Genomic DNA, 24492 nt, shown 5'->3' with positions numbered 1-24492 from the left:
CCTAGTCTTCCGAAAACCAACTGGTACTCTCTTCCCCAAGGATGTCTATCGATATCTTCGCAACCAACACTTGCTTTTGGCTTTTTTGATGGTTGCTGTATATTTGGATCTAGCCTCCACGTATTCTTCTTTGGCCTCATCCTTGCAAAGTTGACACCCATGTCTTTTAACTCTTTGTAGCTTTCCTTCTAGCTACCCAAGCTCTTTTACGTAAGACCTCTAGCTCAGGTCCCCACCAATACGTATGTCTTTTTCGGGCACTTGTACCAGGACTCCCGCCTTGTCACATTCTATAGTAACAATTTCTGTCTTCAGGGTCTGTTATTTCAGCCACTTTCTCACCAAATCACCTCCGAAAAACGAACACACCCGCGCCTCGAGGTGATAGTTCTACCAGGCTTAACCATTCTTGGTATCGTTTTTACCTCATGCGCTAGTATGTAATGGTCTGACAGACTCTCTTCATCCAATATTCTCCAATTAATTAGAGTAGCTACATGATCGTCAGAGATGAAAATCAGGTCAATTGCCGAGCTGGCTTATCCGCGACTAAAAGTGGGTTCATCATTGTTCATACAAATCAACCTTATAGTAGAATTGATTTTTTCTGCTAAATTTTGTCCCTCCAAGTTTCGCACACTCCCCGCAAACTCTGGAGACTTAGCGTTAAAGTCACCAGCCAAAATTATCTTTCTGCCTCTGAACCTTAAAATCGCATGCCCTAATTCATCAAGGAGAGCCACAAAACTGACAACTTTCACATTTGGGGAATGGTTCACAGTGAAAATCACAGTATCCCCAAGTCTGTCCAGACATAACTTTTTCCAGCTCCACATATTCCTACCGGAGTCCCTACTGAAGGAAAGCCAATTGCCACTGTCAAATTCTCGTCTCTTATCCATTCTGGCCTAGAAGTCACTGATACATTAGGCTCCGGAGCAATTATTACTCTATTTTGCATAGCCAACTTCCAGCCGTTGTGATGTGCCCATCTACTACGATTCATATTTAATGTAGTATCTTCATTTCTGAGGCGTACACATTCCGGGTTTAGTGGTCCTCCGAACCACATATCGCGCATATGGTTGGGGCTTTGCATTGAGGGCTCTTATGGCCCCGTTTCCCACAGTTGAAGCCTAACTGACGTCTGTCTACTCCTTTGCAATCCGCTAAGACATGGCCCGAAGCCTTACAACGATAGCATCTGTCTTCAGGTACTCGGATATAGGCATGACAATGTACCCAGCCTACCCGTATTCGAACCTCTGTTAACTTCATCGCTGCGCGATATATCGTGACCACTGTTGCATTTTTGGTTTCACCATAAGCAGGTCTTACCGACGAGATATTAAACTCACCTGCACCTCCGATTACCTAAGCTATTTCGTTCTTAATTTCCTGTTCACTGGTCTCACTGTCAATATCTCTTACATGTACAATTGTTCTACGTCCGCCTCTAGTCCTCATATCGATCCTTAACTCTGCCGACTTAGCTCGTAACGTAGTAGTAAGTGCCTCAGTCTTCTCTTTCCCCCTAACTCCTATGCATAATTTTTCATCATTCCTTTTCCTAAGGGACAGCACTTCTCTAGCCTCTTCCCGGGTAACATTTTGTTTCATAGTCCTTAAGAGTTCTGCATAGGATCTGCCCTCTGCTTTGACTAGTATAGTTCGGCTGTCTTGTACAGGACGAGTAGTACGTTTGATCCACGGACTTTTGCTTTCCTGATTTGCAACTTCTGACTTTGGAATCAAAATTCTAACTTGGTCTTCTCTACCCTTTGTTAAATATACTAGTACTTTCCTAATGAGGTTCCCAAATCTGCCTCCTGGTAACGTAAAAGTCGCTGCCTTAGTGGTTTCTAGTATTTTCTTCGTGGCTTTTAATATTATCATTACTGCATTATCCTCTCCTTCAACTGTTTCATAAAAAATCGTGTATCTACTGGCTGGATTTATAGCTTGCTCACGTCCTACGATAACTGTATCATTTTTGAAAACGTCTCCAGAGACCACTCCCGCGACACCACCAACAGGGTGAACTCTTCGCCCGAAATGGCCTGTTAGGTCATAAAACCTAATTATTTCTCCCTCATCCGGTATTTCCTCTACTTGGGAAACACTATAAACTATTTCAGCCGGCCATCTTCTAACGGAAAACACTACCAAGTCCTCATCAGATAAGTCAGCGTCCAACTGTTCCCTTATCTCGAGCGCGCGAGACCCTATAGTTTGTGTCACCTACGTAATCGTTGTCAGGTATGGTAACAACTCCATCAGTCCCTTAAACCCTTTGTATATTCTACAAAGCTCCTTTTCATGTGTTGTTATATATTTCGACAGGCCTGCTCCTGAATTTTGTTTCAAATTAAACACTAGAAGTCCTAACTGAGTAATCAGTTCATTCACTGTTCCCACAACAGAATCCTCCTCTTCCGATGACAACTGTCTGCACCTCTTTTTGCCTTTAGCATACCGTTTCTTTACGATTAAGAGCCGGAGGTCTCGAACTAAAAGATTCCGCTGAATCCGCCAGCGGAAGTGATTTTCTTCATTCCATTATTAAACCAATCGTCTAATCGAAAAACTAATGCACAGACCGTCTTCATCGCCAAATTCCGCTTAATTGGAATACCCACTCGCCAAAATCGTGAGGGGCTTTTTGATGGTTGGGGTTCAATTAACCACACATCTCAGGAATGGTTGTCTTGAGTTTGTACAAGACCTCTACACGTCATTTACACGACATAAATATCATTCCGTGGCAGTGGAGGAGTTGTTATTGTTCACTAGTTGAACAGATTGTAACGTATACATTACGAAAACAAAAAAGGGTTCTTTTCTTTAGTTTTCCTTTTATCTTTTTTGGAGAAAAAAGTTAAATGAAATAAAGTTTCGTAAGTTTACAGAAAAAATATTGGATATAACATAAAACCATCCTCGTTTTTTATCGTTATTATGAGTCTAGTCATTAAGCTTTAAACTTATCGGAAAAAGATATAGCGAACCTTGTTTAATTTCCTTAAATTTTGTATAAAAATTTGATTTGATAGTCTCTATTTGATTTCCATAGCCTATATATATATATATATATATATATATATATATATATATATATATAATACACATCTAGAATATCTATATATACAGAATATAAATATTTTAATAAAAGTGACAGAATAAAAAGTAAATGATTTACGAATTATTATAACGTCCTAAAAATTTAATAAATATAATAATAATAGAAAAGCATATTAAACGTTTTCAAATATTAACGGTATATAATTTACAATTAAGAGTTGATTAATAAGTCATCGGATTACCTTTGTGGAAGATGTAATGTAATGTGGCGCCACCACATTCAAAAGCTACCAGCAGTATACAACAGAATTAGAAGATGCTATTACGAAATCTACTGTCACAAAATACGAAATGATGATCAAAAATATCTTGCATTATCCTTTAAATAATACAAGAATGCTTGTTATTTCTACAGTAATCGTTAAAAGAATTTGAAAATTACGGTTTTAATTTAATTCAACATCTGGACATTATAATATATTTAATCAGGTGTTAAAGGAATTATAAATTTATTAAGTAGTTAAAAAAGTTGTTAAAAAGAGATTTTTATTCAAATTAAATCTACACAGGCACAGTAACAAAAATGTCTGTTGTATGTTACTGTTTTTTCTCCTCGCTTGAAAAAGAGTAAAAATAATGATTCTCATTCCCATGTCATAATCTTGATTGCATATCATTTTTTTAAAATCATTTTTTGTATCTTGTAAGATGTTCTTTTCCATTACATAACGGAACATAATTAATATGACAACAGAAAAAAAACTGTAATAGAGTTAAAGATAATGATTTTTTAATCTAAAAAGATGTGAAAAAGTATTTTACTTTAAAGAAAATATGGATAAAGGTAATATAAAAATGTTCAACAATGTTAAGGAAGTTAATGTGCGACTACAATTTATAATTAAAAAAAAGTAAGAACAGAAATAAAAATAACAGTAAAAACAACATCAGAAATAGTGGTATATGTTGGACATACTTCTAAGATAATAATTAATAACATTCGAACACGGAGAAAATCCAACCAAACATTCGTGCAATAACATCTACTGCACATGTCCGGGGCGGGCAACGACATATTACATCGGTACTTCCACTTATGGCAGTTAACGGAGCAACGGTCTTCCTCAGGAGCTCTCTTGTAAAGTACGGGATTGACAGTCCCGAGCTGTCCGAGCTGGTTGCTGTTATGCTTCTCAGTTCCGCTGCTTGCAGCGGGAGCGGGAGGCATGACCGTGATTTGTTTTTACGACGCTGGGCGGAATGCGGACGGGGAGTTCTCATCCCTCTCCTCGGTTTTGGAGCCGGGTTGAGAGTGGGCTGTTGTGACCTAGCTCTGCTGAAGTCTTGCGCTGTACAAAGTGAGCCAGTCACTTCGGCCCTTGGCAGGGATTGTCCCATGGGTAAGGGTATCGCCCTTACTCCTACGTGCGAGCCCTGGGATATCGGTATCGTGAGTCAGGCAGTACTGACTCCCCGGCTTGAATTAAATTTGTGGGAGGCGGCTGACTGAGGAACCCAGGCAGGATCAATGATCTGAGGCACGCCCAACCGTCTCTCCGCCCGTACCTTGCGACATATTGAATGACGATCAACTTTTCATGAGCAATCAACTTCCACTTTATCTGTGGCTCAGGATCCACATAAAAATCCTAGTCTTGAAGAACCTTTATAACGTCCTAAAAATTTAATAAATATAATAATAATAGAAAAGTATATTAAACGTTTCCAAATATTAACGGTATATAATTTACAATTAAGAGTTGATTAATAAATCATCGGATAACCTTTGTGGAAGATGTAATGTAATGTGGCGCCACCACATCCATAAGCTGCACAAGACAATAGGTCTGCGCTTGTGGGTAGCCGCTACATTCAGATGAACCGTGCAGGGATCCATCCTTCTACGTAAATAGTCATGGGAAACATTTAGCAAGATCGTGAAATTGCGCAATGTATATGGAGGAAGTTGCCATCCAAGAAGTAAAGACTATACAATAGGACAGCTTCTTCAAGGCAAAGAAAGTAGTTCATAATAGATAGCTTAAATCAACGTCTTACGCCCAAGTTGCAGCAATTCCTATTATGACGTTTAAACAAAAGACGTTATATCTGAGCTAGCATCAGCCTTACTTAGAATTCGACCAATAAGACTCAGAATTTAGTATTCGTCCAATAAGAGATAGTAGCAAAGAAATAGCAAAGAATTTATCAAACCAGCACCAAACATTCAAGAAGTAACGATGGAAAACAATCCTCAACTCAAACATGAACCGTCGACTAGTAATAGAACAAAAGAGAATAAGGGAAAAACACAAAAGCCTCAGTCTAATTTAAAACAAGTCGAGGTTCAGATAAAGAAAGTCCCCATTCAGGGAAATCAGAAAGACGAGTCAGGACTGATTGAAAGGAAATAGAAGTTAATGTAGTTGTGAAGCCTCCAAAAGAACAGAGGCCTCCAAAGGAGAGGGCGAGCATTTTAGCCGCCCAAAAATAAAGTTGAGAAGTGCATCAAGCATGGATATAGATGTAATATTCCCGCTCCAACTGGGTCGGTATCATTAGATGTCGGCCATAAAACTTCCTCCCCACCGCCATCAGTAACATCAGAGGGAAATGATCAGATGGAAGAAGATAATATCTTCGAGGCCTCGGACACCTCCATCAGAGATAGAAGCTGTACGGAGAATGCAGAAAATATTTAACAAAGGTTGACATTAGGGAAAACCTAGGCGATGATCAAATACAAGCTACAGATGGATATTAATAAACTCATTGAAGTAGCAAATATGAATGCATTCCGGTTTTCAACTGAGATGACGTATTATGTGCACCTCACTAGAAAAATATCGGCATACATAAGTTCAGTTTTGACAATGAACAACAGTATTATGGAATATAAAGAAACAGTTTGTTTCTTAGGTTTCACTTTGGAGAGATACCTTTCATGGAGGGCGCCCTCCATGAAAGGTATCTCTTCAAAGTGTAGGTAGACGTTTACATTCTTTTCGACGACAGATTTCTGAATACAAAAATCACATCCATGTATTCACCGATGGGACGAAGACTGAGAACGGCGTCGGAAGCTCTTTAGTTATATATGGCGAATCCCACTTTTGGGGCCTATCTGCAATAGCCAGTGTCTACACAGCAGAGTCATACGCAATTCAGCAAGCTCTTTGTTGTGTATTACATTACAACGAGGAGAGAGTGCTTCTCTCCTCCGATTTCTTAAGTGCAACCACTGCTTTAAGGAATGGGTTCACGCATGATGCACTTGTTCAAGATATATTAACAGCAATTAAAAATCTTAAAGATAATAGTAAACAATACATCTTGATATGGACACTTGGCCACGTTGGTATTCCTGATAATGAAGCAGTTGAGAAAGCAGCCAATCAAGCGGCAAACAGCAAAGAAGACGACATAGTTCGACTAGATGACTTTAAAAACTAGTACACAAGTAATCAGAAAAGAATGGATAAGCAGGTGGGGTGTTCTTACAACAAGGCTTAATTCCGTTAAGAATTAATAAAAAAAAAACAAAACAAGAAACACTTAACCCGTCGAGAACAAGTAGCCCTTACAAGACTTCGAATAGGTCATGCTAGACTTACTTCAACCTACATGCTAACAGGAGATCAGAAACCAATATATGAAAGCCTCTCAGTGAAACACATAAAAGAAAAGTTCACGTTGTATAGAGACGTCAGAATGAGGCTCAAACTAACCGGCAATTTGGCACATGATTTGTCATATAATGATAAAAGAGAAAAGAAAATTGTCAAGTTTCTCAGAAGAAGCGGTTTCTTGGCGCGACTTTGATTCTTCATTAATACGAATAATTATGAAAATCACTTTTAGCTGTATTTTGTGCTTTGTCTAGTTTTGTGTTCTAGGGTTTTAGTGTTGTTGACGAGTTTTTTAAGGATGTGTTTTAATATTCATAGGCCCTTTACGCCCGATTTGATAATTTAATGACATTTCTACAGAAATTGCACATTTTAAGTGACAAAGGCCCTATACACCATTGTCATCTACTGTTTTTGGGGTTTTATTGTTTTGTAACAAGTCTTTTTTTCCAGATGACCTGCTTGACAAGACGGGAATTTGATCTAGTCGCTTTTATGAAGGAAGGAAAGTTTTTAGTTTGTAACAAGGGGTAATGACCATGTAATCGATGCTCACTATATTCATAAAAAAATATAATATTCGATGTAATTCAAATGACTCAAAATAATTTTTAAGTAAAAGGTTGCAAGAGATAGGAAGCTTTTAAAGTATAGTTATAAAGAAGAAATGGTTATAGAATAATTGAAAGGATAAAATCAGATACATAAACACAAGACCAAAAGCATGTCAAAAGTGATGATTTTCGCTTTCATTAAACAGGGTGTTATTGCTGCGGACAGAGTGCCAAACCGTGTTAGCGTGACTGCTATTTAGTATAGAAACATAATTCAAACGATTTTGTGACCGAAAGTTAAAAAATTCCGTCCAGAAAAAATTGAGACATTGGTGTGTCAATTTTGCATAAGAATGTGCGACTATTTTGAGTTCTGGTATTAATATTCTCGTCGATTATGTTTGGGAAACGATTTATCTACCATAGAACCCTGATTTGAGTCCGCAGGACTTCGATCTCTTTCTAAAGCTGAAAGAATCACTCCGAGGAATTTGTTTTAGCAATTTGAAAATGTTATCAGATGCCATAACCCAGGAAATTCTGGTTCTAGCCATGACCAAGAAAATTGACCTCTACAAAGATCGCCCTTTGACAGGAATCCAAAAGCTGACAGACCGTGAGCGGGCGTGCATTATACATGAGGAGAATATATAGAAGTTTGTGAACTTGATTCGATGTACAAATAAATTTTATATGAATCCTTATGAACTATACATTATTTTTGGGTTAACCTGGGTATGTGGACGGTAAATGAGAAATAAACACGGTGAAAGAACCACTGATAAAAATACAAAGAGGATCTTTTAAATATTTTATTAAAGCTATTTGGATGGTTACCTCCATCCACTGAGTCTCATCGACATCAGACCACCATCTACCTCATCCTATCATCTCCTCCTCGGTTTACCTCTTTTTTTCTCACACTAAACATTTCTTTAAATATTATTTTTATTATTCCTGTGTTCTCCATTTTATATACGTTTCCTACCCATCTAATTCTAGTTCAGTAAGATTTAATAAATTTAATTATTTGTCTTTCATTCATTAAGGCCTCAAGTTCGGTGTTTGACCTCCTTCCACTCTTCGCCGATTTCCACAAATTTTTTTCGCAAATATTTCTTCACAAATCACCTCAGATTTTCTTCATCTGTTATAATTAGCATCTATGTTTCTAAATCATATATTACAACTGGTTTCACCAAAATTTCATACTTTATCATTTATGCTACTATAGATGAAGTCTATTTAAAAAAAAGGTAATTTTATGTTGTAAAATGCTTTATTTACCCGCTTGTATTTGTTCCTTGATACTTTTTTTAATTTGATTTTCACAATTTATCGCCATAATATTAATCATGTATCAATCACAGACTAAAATAAAAATTCAATTTTTTTCAGAAAATTATCTTAGCATTCATATAATACAACTGCTTCGTTTGGTTTTAATTAAATTAAATTAAAACTTGATAAGTTTTTTTTAAAAAGAAGATAAACGATAGATATTAGATGTGATAAAATAAAATTAAAATCTTTCCATCATTTTAAATATTTCTATTGTATGAGAAACATAGAGAGTATAATTACGAGCCAAAATCAATGTGATCCTATTTTATTCCATAAAAACTGGCTAAGTACTTTTTAAGAATCAAATGCGAACACGTTGATTTAGACTAGTTTACAGTCATTTTATGAACGGTTCAGTTATTTTTCAATACATTTGGTAAACTACATATCAATTAAAATGTGTTTTAAAAAAGTATTGAAAAAATAAATGTGAAAAATTATTTAAATTTTATAAATTAATTTTTATAACATAATTTTATATTGTGATTACTAAATTATGTAATTATAATGTAATAATGACAAAAATATTAAAAACAAAATAAATAAATATTAACATTAAATATTAGTTTTGTGAATGACGTGCATATTAGGGAATAAACTGAAGTTGTTTTGATAAAAAAAAAAAAAAAATACATAAACAACAAAAATGTGTATGATTTATAGTAAAATAAGGACATTAATGTAACTTTATTAAGTCTCCGTGGCGTAGTGGTAGCGTCTTGGTTTTTCATTCGGGAGTTGCCGGATTCGAATTCATGTCAAGCGTGACATTTTTCATATGCTGTAGAATTCAACTTCCCAGTTTAATTAAAAAATTACTTTTACTATTATTACTAAATACTATTATGTTTTTTATTTTTGGAAAATTGAATAAACTTTCCAAAACTTCTGTGGTAAATTAATCCATCAAGCAAACAAGAGAAAGTTAGGAACATTTCTGAAAACTAAAAAAATCAGTTTAAAGAAATATTTTTTTTATTCATGTAAAAATTCAATAGCTAAAAATTATTCCTCAGACATATTAAAGAGAAAGAAACAATTTTTCATTTAAAAAAAGGGAAATCACGTTGATCCAGCTTTGAACAAATACTCAAATACATACAATGCAATTGTTTCAAATAATATCTTCCAAACGGTTTTTATAGTACACTTTATACACTGTTATACATATTTTAATTAATTAAGAATTAATTCTCAAAAAACAGTATGGATTTAATAAGGGAAAGATTTAAATAGAGTGAATACAAACACGTTAAACGTTATGAATTTCTTACTTTTTTCTAATTCACTCGTAAAAACCGCTAAATAAATGCATTATTAAGAGACTAATAAAAAATGATAAAATTTTCACAAAGGCAACGTTTGTATAATTTTTAATTATATCATCGTTCTCACAAATTCATTCAATAATTAAATAACGGTAATTTAAAAATGGGTTCAATGTTATTACATATCCCATAACTATGGATTATTTAAAAAAATGTAAAAATCAATGAGAAAAATAATAGGAAAAACATAATTATTTTGTGCTGTTTAAAAAATTAAATCAATTGCCAATAACTTCGTTTATAATCTTCTTATTCCGCTACTATATATATATTTTTTTTTTTCTGCCTATATCCCTTTTGTATCAAGGTGTATGTATAATTATATTTAAGCAACCAGTTTTTAATGTTAGAAAGTTATTACGGATAGCGTAAAAAAATTAACCGAAAATAAAAATTCCTCCAAAATTAAAAAAAAAGAACAAAAAAAATCATATCGTGTAGGTAACAGTAATGTCTTTTTTCAGCAGGAGCAAAACATAAAAGAAAACATAGGCTATACGCCTAATTACTAGTAAATACAGATCCTAACAACCCAATTTATGCTTATACTACACAAAGCAGTTTGTAAATTTTAATTGATAATGACGTTAAATAACTAATCAGGAATGTTCAAATGTAGCTTCAATAACTTGCATATACAAATATACGTTGCACAACATGTAATTAGGGCAGACAGCTACGATTATAGAACCAAGATGAAAGTTAAACTATCACCCGCAATTTCTTTTTTCAGACAATTCAATTTGAATGATTATCATATTTGTAAATACGCTACCGTCTGAAACACAAAACGATAAATTATTGAGCAATTATTATGGAAAATTAAATATTATTTTAAAGCAGAGTCATATCCCCCGTACTCAAATAGAATTATACATTATATAGTATAAAATTATATACAGATGTGTTAGTGTAAAGGTAATTGTGCAACAATGTAATATGGAACGTTGCATGTATCAAATACATTATCTTTGTTTAATACTATACAGTAAATGTTAGACCTGAGGAAGTAATGTTCAATATTTACATAAATGTAACACACCTGAATGTTGCATTTAAATTTTTCATTCGTTTTGAAACTATTCCAAGAATAGGCGAGGGAGAGAGTTAAAATAAAAAAGAGAGAGTTTATTTAAACTTGTTATTAAGATAAGAAGATATATTTTAAGCTTGTTCGATGAATTTTTATTGTTAAAAAATAATATATAATTGATGTTTTTTAAATATATTTTCGATATCCTAGGTAGAGTTTATAGAATATTAATAATTAAAGACCTATAAATTAAAATTCTTATTTTTATTTTTCCTAATGTGTAAGTTGCAATCTGTTCAACTAGTGAATAATAAGCAACCTCCTCCCCGCGACTCAATGGGATGTTGATGATGTGTATGACATGTAAATAAGGTGTAGTCGTCTAAAGACACTGGCCTACCATTCTTTAAACATGAGTTTAATTGAACACCGACCACCAAAATAAACCGATATCTACTATCTAGTATTCATATATTCGTATAAAAGCAACTAGCTTTTACTAGGAGTTGAACCTCAGAACATTAAAATTAAGTAAAAATAATCTGTCACCTAAACTTTATGATCACGAATATAAATATATATTTTTATATCGGCAAACTAAAAGGAAAAACGGAGTTCCCGCACGATTTTCGTCATTAAAATACCAAAGTTCCTAAAAGTATTGAATTAGAAATGAATTTAGAAGAATAAAATTTTGCAATTTGTGCCAGTGAAAGTTGTCTAACTGTGCACTCCCTTTCTAAGAACTCACTTCTCTAATTTTACAAAGGCCTCCGCTGGTTCCTCCCTCCTACGTAGATTAAACCATCCCGATGAAAACACTGCTCCATCAACCTTTACTTGAAAGGTATTTAAAGGTTTTCTTTGTTTCTTCTTTCTTTTAATAAAAACATTAAAAATTGCTAAATTAAATGCAATTAGTAATTTTTTTATGGACTTGGTTAACAAACATTATTTTTCCTCTGAGGCTTTAATCTTCTGTCTTTTCTCAATCACAAGTGTTTTTTAATTTTTCTGTGTGTTCTGTAACTTTCGTCTCCGTAATTTTAAAAACTTTTGCTCAGTTCTGCGCAAGAAAACCGACTTCCATTTCAGACGCCCTCACTATTTCGCAGTCAGAAACGCTCTGATATTCAGAGCATTTAATTCGAATTTTTCATTTTACACATTACAATATTCAATAAACGGATAGATCCTAAACATAAGCATCGAGTTTAAACTCACTCACCACTGCGACGCAGCAAAAACGCGTATGAGAAATACACTAATACAAAATAAACATAACTTCAATTGAGATTACCAATCCGTTCACATGAACAACTTCAGATGCATTACCATAGGATATCTAAATTTCAATGAAACTGATTAATAGTTCTGGAGTATTTCGAGTTTCAGATTTTATACATATGCCTATATATATATATATATATATATATATATATATATATATATATATATATATACACATAAGGAAATTACATTTTATATAAATGGTATTTTCGCATCCCTCATAGTTGAAAACGTAAAGAACATTCATTTTCACCCCTCCCCCTTGATCACACTGAGCGACCGATAGTAATTGAGTACTTTTCTTTGAAAAGTGTTTTCAAAAGCCATTTTAATAAGAGTTCTCATTAATTTTAAGCTGAGTTTTCACTTACAGGTCGAATAAAATATTTATTAAAAATTTAATTATAAGTACAAATCATTACATTTTATATTAAAAAAAAATGTTGTCATGGATGCGCAGGGGTTATACAGTTGTCTTTTCGTTTAGAAAGTCATCAGATCAAGGCGTAGCAAATACGTTACCATACATGGAAGCATAATAATTTAATGATAGTATTTACCCAAATATTATGTTGTTTAATTGCTTCTAACTACCAGAACAATCTGGCCTGTCAAATCTAAATATGTAACAGTATAATTAGCAAAAGCTAATTAACTATGTTAATTAACAAAAAGCAACTATCTCCAGATCAATGTTCAATTTATAAAAATAATAATGTTAAAACATAAAACACTTTTTTATCTAGCATTATGTTATTATTTCCTCAAATAATACGGAATGAACAAAACAGGAATATTTGTAGCAAATATAACGGTAAAATTACAATTTTTTCTGTATTCTTTTTAAACCGAGAAAGAAATAAACGTTTTTTCCATGAGCTGGCCAGCACTGTGACCACAACATTTTTATCGGTAATTATAGCATACACTCACGAAATCATATTCTCACCAAACCAGAACGTTAATAATTTAATCTATAACATAACTAAAACCCGTGAAAATTCTTCATATTTTAAACTTAGTAACATTAAATATGAGCATTTTGTACAGATAGATAATTAATAAGAAATAATGAGGTAAAATGAAAAAAAGAAAAAGGTAACAAAATGTTAAACGTTATTTTCATGTAAATACAATAAACGATTTTAAAGTAGAAAAATAATGAAATGATAAATTAAAAAAAATATTTTATAGTTTTAAATTGATAATTTTTTGTGCGTTAATTTTATAGTAACATTTGGAAGTACCTGAATAATAAATATAAATAAATTCTAAATTTCATAACGGAGTTTTAAATTATTAACAAAATGTAAAAAAAGAATAAATTTAGAATTATTCTATAAAAGTGAATGTCGGTTACTTGTTCGTACCACATTCGCTCTTAGTGTTTAATTCGACATATAAGGAACTGTAAAATATAATTACGAATCGTAGGTCACTTGAAATTTAAAATTGATTGATATATGCTGTACTTATAAATATATGTATTTATAAAACCATTCATTAAAAAGTACAAAATACATTTTTTTTTTTTTATTATACTGTAAAGTAAAAATATATTCTTGTTAAACCAACATTGCTCCTCACTTTTCCTAGTACATCTGAAATGAGATGCTTGTTATTCTTAAGGATAGCTATATCATTTTTGGTAGTGATTTGCGACTCATTTCAGGTTATCTAAAATTGTTTAAATAATACTTAACCGATGCCGTGCATATATTAGTCACGTAAAAGTAAGTTAAAATTTATTTTGTAATAATTTATAACCCGAAATTAGATTTTGATTTTTAAAAAACCGGGTTATACATAATTAAAAAGTCAATAAAAGAATTTATACTGCAAGTTAAATTGTAGTTTAAAATCGCTAAAATTTGAAAGAAAAATGGTTCATAACTAGAGAAAGTAAATAAAATAAATCTAAATTTCTCTAGGAAAATTGTGTTAGAGCAATAATTTTTTCTATTTTTAACATAGTTAAGTGAGAGTATTAAAAAAGAAATTACAATGAATGTTAAAGCGACTCCAAGAACATAAAAATTATTATAAATAAAAGCATTTCTTATATAAAGTAGAAATATTTCATAAATTTTACATTATAAAAAAGAAGATATTGTTATAAAATTGTGTATGAACGGGAGAAAAGCCATGGTTTTTACAATAAATAGAGTGCTATAACAAACCGGTCCAAAGGATGATTATTTAAAAAATAATTTGCGTTACGTATAGAATTTTTTTTTTAATTTTTAAATTTTTACTGACATTACAATCTGTATAAAATTAATCGTATTTTTACAACTTTTTATTTAGTGAGTAATACATATATTTAATCCTTTTACTAAATCATAATACAGACTCTCTTAAACATAACAGAAAAAACCCAAGTAAAGGTGAGGTTAGAAGATGTTTTTAAAATATTTTTATAAAAATACACAATTTTCATAAGCACGGTCTAGGAAATAAACTTCGGAATAAAATCTAATGTCACAAAGAATATGTCAGACCTCTAGCATTTTTTATTTCCTGCCGACCTATGTTATTATCTTTATATCCGATCTAAAAGGAATGTTAAAAACCTTCAAGACCAAGATTAACTTCTCAATTTTTGACAGTTTAACCTAGTTCTAACAACTATTATGAAGGAAATATGTGAATGTCATTTCTTCTTCTATAAATTAGTATCTCTATTATATAACAGAAAATTGACCCAACATAAAAGCCCAAATCGTTCTGATTCCACGATAATGTAAAAAATGATAAATAATTACATTTTAAAATCCGCATTGTTTTATTGAAAAAATACATCTCTAAAATGTAATAAATAATTAAAGGGAATATTTGTAATTAAAAATAAAAATAAAAAATTATATTTTTAAAAAATATATAACAAGAAATATAATCTTATTATTTAAACACATTTTTCATTCAAAGTCTGTTCCCCTTCCACCAATTATTAGGAAGTATTATAAGAAGGTAAAGCTTATAGATGGATCTAATTACACATTCACAAACAACGGTGTACTATGGATTTATGTGAGTAGTAATTTTAAATATCTTTCATATTGTTATAGATTCCATATTAACGAAACTAATATCATTCATATTTAAAAATTTTAATTAATTTAAAGCATTTAAGAAATTTTTCAATAAAAACAATTTAAATAATTTATTTTTTATTTTAAGCTATTCACAAATCTGTGAATCAAAATATTTTGTTTATTTATATAACTTAGCTTTATAAATTAAATGCCAAAAATTAAAATTAAATTTGTATTTAATTTTTGACATTTCATTTATATTTATCAGACTTTAAATAAAACTACACATTATCATTTGTATTCAAATTAAATTATAAATTTAGCAGAATTCAAAATTAAGTCGAAAGCATTTTTTCGGAAACCGATAGTTACTTTATAATTATTTTCAAACGGTTTGATTATAGAAATTTACTAAAGCTAATATGTTCATAATAGTTGTAAGGAAAAATAAGAAGAATATAAGTTAAATACAAGAAAAAAGAGAAGTTTTATGAAAACGAAGAAGATAAATTATAGTGTTTTAAAGTAAAAAAAAAATATTCCAATTTCTGCTTAAAATAGTGACCTTATAAAGTGCTTGAAGGCTTAAGAGAATACTTAAAGACGAATTTTCGAGTGCACTGAAATTAAATACAAGTTATCTACGATGTATAGTCTCTTCGCGAAAAGGAGATAAAAATAATATCATTCTTTTCCAGTAGTAATATAAAAAGGCCTTCGTTTTTAAAGAGTACTTGTATGTTAGGTACCATATCAAGGCAGTTTTAAATCACCTAACATAAAAAGTAAGTAATTCAAAAAAAAAAAATGGCATTGATGTTTTTATGAATAAAAAAATCCCATGAGAAGTTCCTAGGATAGCCCCATAATAAGCTACCAGCCTGGGAGAGATTATGGAAGATAAAGTACTTTTTTATTGCCTTCTTCTCGTTCAAATAATGGTGTTGCTTATCACTACACCAAGCCCAATAAAATACAGGCGATATTTAACCGTAAAAATGGCATCTTCCTTCTATTCACCGTAGGGAATGATTGTATAGTGAAAACAATTACTCACGAATAAATAGACTAACCAGCAATTATTCGTGCTTCAGGTGCTTTATACACATCAACAAAACTTATGTTTAATGTAACAATTTCTGCGGTAAACAATGAATTATATAACTGTCTGCACCCGGTAATTTAATGGTTTTAATAAACAACGTATAAATAAAAGCAATTGTAACAAAGTTAAAAGAACAAGAAAACCAAATTTATTAATGTATTTTAGAAACAATGTTTCTTTTTATATTTAATCCAAATTCTATTTAATTGTATTATTTTTTCGCTGAGTGTTCCATTGAGTTTCAAATTAGTTAATTTACAATGGATATAATTATTTTATAACTTATTTAATTCGGTGATAAATATTAGTAATAAAGAAATCATTATTAATGATTAATTAAAAAACAGCCAATCATTAATAGTAATTTCTTTATTTATTAACGAAATATTAATGATTGGCTTTTTATTAACCAATCATATTTCATACACACGTATACATATCAGAAAAAACTGGGCGTTACTCGTAACCAACGCCATCTATTGAGAAAATTAAAGAATCATTAAGAATATAAGGAAATTATTTTTAATTGTAATGTAACACTTTTAGCATAACACTTATAGCCTTAATAAACAGAAAAGTCATTAGATAATATGTTAACCTAATATCAAGTTTTTAATTATAGATAAAATTGTACATAATAAAAAGATTATTTATCTACAATTAAAAACTACATATAAAAGGATTATTTATCTAAAATTAATTGCATTAAACGTCCTTCTCTTAAAAATAACAATAATATTTTCTCAAAAACAATAAAAAAAAAAAACAAAGTAAAAAACTAAGTACAATTATGCAAAATATTTAAAATGGAAATAAATTATGAAATAATAATAGCAGTATAAATTAAATTAATTTTTTTATACATTGTTTAAATTTTAAAATACTTTCAACATTGATATTTTAATTATATGTAATAAATAAAATAAGTAATTTTTTTTTTTTAAGTTTAAACAATAATCTTTAACTTCTCTTTAAAAAAAAAAGGAATAAATTATTGAAATAAACCAGATTAAATAAGATTAAAAATGAAAGAGAAAAAGTATAAGAAAGAGAAAAAAAGGAGGCGTTCAATAAAGGTGTGAATTTATAATGATACACTAAATTCTTTATTACAATAATTAACTTTTCTTTTGTTTTATAGGTTTAAAGAAACCACAAATTTCAGTAATTTATATTTTATACAATACTTAGACGCTTATTTACAAACATATGCATCTAAGTACATATGTCGATGTGTGAATATATTTATATGAGTATACTTTATGAATAATGAATACTGGTGAGTACAGAGAATGACATAAATGACCGTTGAAGTTCCTTTAAAAAATAAGGCAGTTAATTATTTATTACGTGATCTATGATTGTATTTTACAATTCTATATGACTACCAAACTTTAGTAAGTTATTAGGCTTGGCTAAATTTATTAACACTGCAATGGTTTAAGGTAGGCCCTGACATAAAAATTATATAACTTTCAAATGTTGATGATATGATGATGACAAATAGTTTTAAATAAGTTATAACCCTCCTTGAACTTATTTCGTACATTATACTGTATATTATTGTATTTAATTAACAAATTATTATTTATATTAATTGTAGTAGAAGTAATAATAATAATAATTACTTTTAATTACAATAATTAATCATTAAAAAGTAAATTTATATCTCACTTTGCTTGGTACACCAATCCCTTTTAGCTAGTGCTACTTACCATTTTTCGCGTAAATGTAATTTAATGACATAAAAAGTTTCGTAACAATTGTTAATTTCATAATAACATCCGTTTCAAAACATTTTCCAATAAATTTTACATTTTTTAAATAATTGGAATTTTAATTACGGGAGAAAATGTATATATACTTACAATAATTGTTGTCATCATACTCCTAATTAAGCCTAAAGATTTATAAACAAAAAAAAAATCGATGAAGTTAAGAATAGGTTTAACAAAGGTTGATTTTTATCTCATAAACTTTAATTTTTTAGACATCAGTTTTCTCAGAATTAAATTTTCTACAAGTTTTAATTATAAAATTTACGCATTTATTTGCCATTTAACAAAGTTATTGTACTTCAAATTAAAACAAATCTGCTTTTCGTCACCGATTTTTTTTGTTTTACTTAGATATCATGAAAACTACGAGATATACAGTTCTTAAACGTTTTTATTCAATTTTCCTGGTTAAAAACATTAGAAAACATCAAGTTTACTCCTTACACAGCGCTTTAAAAATTTTAGTATGACCTTAATTCACCAGGAGCACTAAAAGCAAAGAGAAATTTTTCACTAGAAATAACTAATAACAAAGTGTTTTCAGATATGTTTGTATGCATTTTATTCCTTATTTAAAGTTCTAAAATCAGTTTCCATATTATCTCCCATTCATCCTAAATCACCCAATATATTCTTTCTGATAGTGCGATTCATGACGTTTTAAATTACGAGTATATCATGGTTAAGCAAAGATTTAGAAATCAACTCGTCGACTGCAAACCATATGCAGGAGCAAACATTGATAGCACCATAATTTAGTGATAATAAAATGTAGATTAACAACCTGAAGAAAAGGTGTAAGATGAACCGGTGGAATTTATAGAAGCTTGAGAAAGAGGAGGTAAAGAAAATTTTTGAGAAGGACATCGCAAGAGGTCTGAGTAATAAACGTAAGATAGAAAATAGAGAAGAATGGGAGAAATTTAAAAAGGAAATTCTTAAATCAGCAGAAGCGAACTTAGGTGCAACAAAGAGATCTGGTAGAAAACCTAGGATATCAAAGGATATATTGAAGCTGATGGATGAATGTAAAGTGTATAGGAATGCTAGTGATGGAGAAAGTAAAAGGAACAACCGATAATTAAGAAATACTATAAACAGGAAGTGCAAATTAGCAAAAAAGAGTAGATTAAAGGAAAGTGTACAGAAGTGGAAAGAGAAAAGATCATTTGTAAAATAGACGGAGCATACAGGAAAGTTAAGGAAAATTTTTGATACATAAATTGAAATCTAAAAAAGTATTAAATAAAGATTGTATACCGCTTTATTATACAAAAGAAAAAGTCGATCTGTGGGTGGAATATATTGAAGAGTTATACGGTGGAAATAAATTAGAAACTGTTTTTTTAGAGGAAAAAAAGGAGGTCAAAGAAGATGAAAAGGAAGATATAGTACTGAGATCTGAATTTAATAGAGCATTAAAAGATTTGAATGGGAAAAAGGCTCCTGGGATAGACAGGATACCTGCAGAATTACTGCGCAGTGCAGGTGAGGAAGCTATAGATAATTTATATAAACTGGTGTGTAATATTTACAAACAACGGGAAATTCCGTCAGACTTCAAAAAGAATGTTTTTATCGAGATACCAAAGAAAGCAGGAGCAGATAAATATAAAGATTACAGAACAATTAGCTTAACTACTCATCCATCAAAAATCTTAACTAGAATTCTGTACAGAAGAATTGAGAGGAGAGTGTAAGAAGTGTTAGGAGAAGATAAATTTGTTTTCAGGAAAAGTATAGGAACAAGGGAAGCAATTTTAACACTCAGGTTAATAGTAGAGGGAAGATTAAAGAAAAGCAAACCAACATTCTTGGCATATATAGACTTAGAGAAGGAATTTGATAATGTAGACTGGAATAAAATGCTCAGCATTTTAAAAAAAATAGGGTTCATATACAAAGATAGAAGAACAATTGCTAACATATACAGGAACCAAACTGAAAGAGTAATAATCGAAGAACATAAGAAAGAAGCAGTAATAAAAAATGGAATCCGACAAGGATGTTCCCTATCCCCGTTACTTTTAAATCTTTACATAAAACTAGCAATTAATTATGTTAAAAAAAACTTAGATCCGGAGAAGCAATGCAAGGTGAAAAGATAAATATGTTACGATTTGCTGATGCTACAGTAATTGTTGCCGAGAGTAAAAAAGATTTAGAAAAACAGTGAATGGCATGGATGAAGTCCTACGCAAGAACTACCGCATGAAAATAAACAAGAATAAAACGAAAGTGATGAAGTGTAGTAGAAATAATGTAGATGGACCACTAAATATAAAAATAGGAAGAGAAAAGATTACGGAGGTAGAAAAATTTGGTTATTTGGGAAGTAGAATTACTAAATTGTTTTATAGAATTTTATATATTATATATTATAGAATTTTATAGAATTCCTAAAATATAGATGAACGAAGCAGGAGCGATATAAAACGCTGAATAGCACAGGCGAAACGAGCTTTCAATCAAAAATATAATTTGCTTACATCCAAAATTAATTTATACGTAAGGAAAACATTTTAAAGGTATATGTTTGGAGGGTAGATTTTATATAAAAATGAAACTTGGACAATTGGAGTAACTGAGAAGAAAAGATTAGAAGCTTTTGAAATGTGGTGCTGTAGAAGAATGTTAAAAATCAGATAGGTGATATTGTGACAAATGAAGAGGTATTTCAACAAATTGATGAGGAGAGAAGCATTTGGAAAAATATAGTTAAAATAAGAGACAGACTTATAGGCCACATATTAAGGCATCATGGAATAGGCGCTTTAATATTGGAGGGACATGTAGATGGGAAAAATTGTGCAGGAAGAGAACGTTTGGAATACGTAAAACAAATTTTTAGGGATGTAGGATGTAGGGGGTATACCAAAATAAAACGACTTGCACTAAATAGGGAATCTTAGAGAGCTGCATCAAACCACTGAGTGACTGAAAACATAAAAAAGTGCTTTTTGCATCTAACACTCAAGTCCTGTATATATAATACCCATGTAAGGGATTTATCTAGTAATAGACCTACAAATCGCACATTATTCTTGTGTAGTATACGATGGTCATCGATGGCCAAAACAGGACTTCAGTAAGGATTCTCTTCCTACAGAAGTGTACACAGCACGTTTTCACTGGTAAAAATTTGAAACCATTATTCCTCTAAAATTCATTGAGGGCGTTTAACAATCGTTGCAATTTGTACTTCACCATAGCTGTAATGTTGATGTCATACACAATTGCCAGATCAGATCATCAACATAAAAACTTTGGCTGAAATCTGCTGGATTGGCTAATATTAGTATATTGATGGCGATCGTGAACAAGGTACCGCTCCACGGCGAGCCTTGTGGTATGCTATTTTCCAGTCTTTTTTCTGATGAATATTCATTATTAACGCGTATTTGGAAAGTATGGTAGTTCATACAATTGCCGAGTAAAACTGGCAGATTGCCGCGAATGCCCCATTCATGTATTTGAAGTATTATTTAATGTCGCCAGGTCACATCGAGTGCCTTCTGCAGATCAAAGAAGATTCCGACACAATGTTTTCTTGTGATGAAGCTGTTATATGTGATGTTCTCTAATCATTTGATCAGTAGTTGAGTGGTATTGTCAAAAACCTGGTTGATCTGAGGATAAGAGATTTTCTTTTTCTAAAATCCAAACGAGTCGATTATTTATCAATTTTTCAAAACTTTTTCCTACAGCGCACGTCAAAGAAATAGGACGGTAACTATTAGCATTTGTTAGATTTTTATCTTATTTTAATAGCTTCACTTATTTCATCGTTCCACCACGAAACGGGTCGCTTCTTGAGTTTCCCAGATGTTTTGGGAATATATTTTGATGCCGAGTCAAATACGGTATTGATTATAGCGTCGACATCGGCTTCAATAACTCCAGTTGTTTCAAGGAGTATCGTTCTAACTGTAAAGGTCGTCCAATCTGCCTTATCACACAGCTATATTTTGGAGATGGGATATATTTTCCTTGTAACGTCAGTTGAAATTTTCATTGGTAAATGAGCGCTTCCATATAGATCCTCATACAATATGGAAAGTGTACCTCGGTGCTATCGATCGACTTATAAGTGCAAGAGCTATACAGAACGTCGATCCATCTCGGGAATTGAAAAACGTTTCTGAACCATCATTTATAATAATGATATCAGAAATCAGTAGGACCTTTTCCAATTCTCTTCCACGGGGATCTACACGATCCGACCTCAAAGAGGTGTGCATTAAAGTCACCCACTAGTGGTATTGGTGGGAGAAGCTGAGCGATTAATTGTGCTATGTGATCCTCCTTCCAATCAAAATTCGGTAAGTAATCACTTCTTATCGAAGTAAGTAAGTAATCAGCTGCAGATCACTATCTGCAGCGGAAGCTTCATTCTTAGTGCGATCGCTTGCATATTTGTGTTTATTTCAACCGATTTGATGGTAGCTCTAGTCGATGTTGATATAGCTACTTCAGCTCAAGTCTTATATTTGGCGGTTGTTTCCCCCGAAATACATTGTATCTTCGTAATTGGAAATTTTAATTTCGGCAAAAATCTGGTTCTTGCAGGCATATACAAATCGGATCTATCATGTACCAAGCGTTGGAGCTCATGGATGTTTCACAAAAATCCATTGATGTTCCATTGAATTATCGAATTTTTTAATTCAATTATTAAATTAATTTTTTAATTTATTTAATCTCTTGGTTTGCCTGTTGGCCATCCTTTTTTCCTCTTCATCTTCATTTTGCGAACATCTTCGTGTCCGATAAGTTTGGCATCGTCCGAGTAGCTCCCAGCCTCCGAATCGGATACCATCGAAGCCGCAGACGACGACAGGCATTAATCAGCGCTTGCTTTAGACGCCGATTGAGAGCCGAGGGAGAGCCCCAACCTCGCTGCTTGAGGCGGTGACCGCCTCAAGCAGGGGGAAATAGGAAACCCCTGTGTGATTTTATGTGGCCTCAGTGGTTTAGAGGCCATCTCTGTTGCAGAAGGCTTGAGGCCTCCACAGAAGACAGGGAAGCAGTCATTTTCCTCGCACCATCATCCAGTATTTCGCTTAAACGAACCTCTGGCTTGAAATCGTTTTTCTTCTTATCAGGAGCACGTTTGTTTTTGATCGAGGTATCATCAGGAAGCTGTATTTTTATCAATGGATTTGTGACTTATTTACGACTAAGAGACTTCATTTTATTTTCTATTATTCTCTCAATGATATCAGCCAAAGTGGGCGCAAGTTTGCCTAGAAGCTGGTTTGCATCAACAGCAGCTGGATAAGGAGCAGGAACAGTGGCTGCAGCTTGAGCATAAGTTGTTGTTGCTCTATAGTAGATATAAATCACCGCTTCTGGCACAGCAGCCAATCAGAGAGCAGCATTCTGATCACGTGACCTAAGCCACGCCCACTTACTCTAGATAGAAATTTACACATTACGCAGCCTTTCACAAGCAAAATTCCCATATTTTGCACTCTTTCGCGAGCCATCATTATGATTCTTTAATGTGCATGTTACTGAAATACATTTACAAATACAATATATATATCGTTTTATATAAATAAGCGTTATATTCGTTGTTAATGTTAAATAAAAAATAATCGAGGCCCTGGTTTATATAAATACACATTATATTCGTTGATAAAATAAAAAAAAACGCGACCACAATGATAAATTTATCTGTATATAGGTCACAGACCAGTCGAACCAAAACCCTTATCATTACGTTCGGTTCCATCTAATGTTTCGCTTTCCGTCCACGATATGCGTTTGTATTTTGATATTACCAATTCAGCGATTCTCATTCCCCTTTGCACCGTAAATTCTTTTTCGCCCAAATTTATAAGACCGATTTTAATTTCACCGCGATAATCAGCATCGACCGTGCCTGGTGAATTCACAACTGCAATGCCACAGCTCATCGCCATACCCCATCTAGGTCTTATTTGCGCTTCATAATTTTTAGGCAGCGATATAGCAATGTTGGTCGCGATTACTTTTATTTCGGCCGGCTTTAAAATCGTATCGATCGTTGAAACTAAATCTAAACCGGCGCTTTGTTCGGTAGCGTATTTAGGAAAATCAACGAAATTATTCAATTTCTTAATTTTAAAATGTTCCATCTGAAATGTCTATATTTACAAAATTAATTATCTATTCAGGGAAAAAATCATACATTTATTTATTGTATATGTTCCGGCAGTTTTGTGAGATGTTGCAAAATACCGATTAAACGGCAGAAATGTATCTAAATGTAAGTCATTCATGTAAATAACATAATAAAGCGTGTGCATGAGATCATGGGGATCCCCTCGT

The sequence above is a fragment of the Lycorma delicatula genome, chromosome 4 (assembly GCF_047948215.1).
Source record: "Lycorma delicatula isolate Av1 chromosome 4, ASM4794821v1, whole genome shotgun sequence".
In the NCBI taxonomy this organism is placed as follows: Eukaryota; Metazoa; Arthropoda; class Insecta; order Hemiptera; family Fulgoridae; genus Lycorma; species Lycorma delicatula.
Note: the sequence above shows the minus strand (reverse complement) of the source record.